Consider the following 704-nt stretch of genomic DNA (forward strand, 5'->3'; position numbering starts at 1 on the left):
TTAACGTGGTAGCTTAATCGATTAACATAACTAATTTTCTGTTGAATATGTGTTTTCTGTTTTAACTGTTTTGAATTTCATTCTGTAAGTCCGTTAATCGATTAAATGGTAGTCTTAATCGATTAACGTGTCAGTTTTGTGTTATAACTGAAATCTGTTTTTGTTGTTGTAATTGCTTAACTGTTTAACTGTTTTTGCAACGACTTAAACCACTTATTATCCATGCTATAAATACGATGGTTCACTTAGAACTCCGTAGCATTCATTCTATTTGTTTAGGGCTATATTAGAGAGCATTTTGCATTCGTATTTTCACTATTATTGTGCTTGAGAGTTGCATGTGTGAGAAGAGAGATTATGCTGTTTTTCTGTAACATGCTTTATGTTTCTGCATAATTTGATATTCATTTGATATTGCTCACATGATCATGCATTAGATTCTGATTGAAAGAAACTTGTATACTGTATTCTGATTAACTTACTTTCATATTGATGGTTAAATTGATTAGGATAAGGGTTAATCGTTAGTCTTTACATTGTAATATCTTAGGCTTTATGTGCTTAGAATACCTTGATTTTAACGTGTGTTGTGCAGTCTGGATTTGTCTCTTGGTGTGAAATCACCACAGAGATTGTAGTTCTTCACCAAGGCAGGGAGGTCTTGATTTGAGGATAAGATTCTTGGCTGGGGCTTGTTCGCGAGA

Source organism: Lupinus angustifolius, chromosome LG02 (assembly GCF_001865875.1).
Source record: "Lupinus angustifolius cultivar Tanjil chromosome LG02, LupAngTanjil_v1.0, whole genome shotgun sequence".
NCBI classification, from domain to species: Eukaryota; Viridiplantae; Streptophyta; class Magnoliopsida; order Fabales; family Fabaceae; genus Lupinus; species Lupinus angustifolius.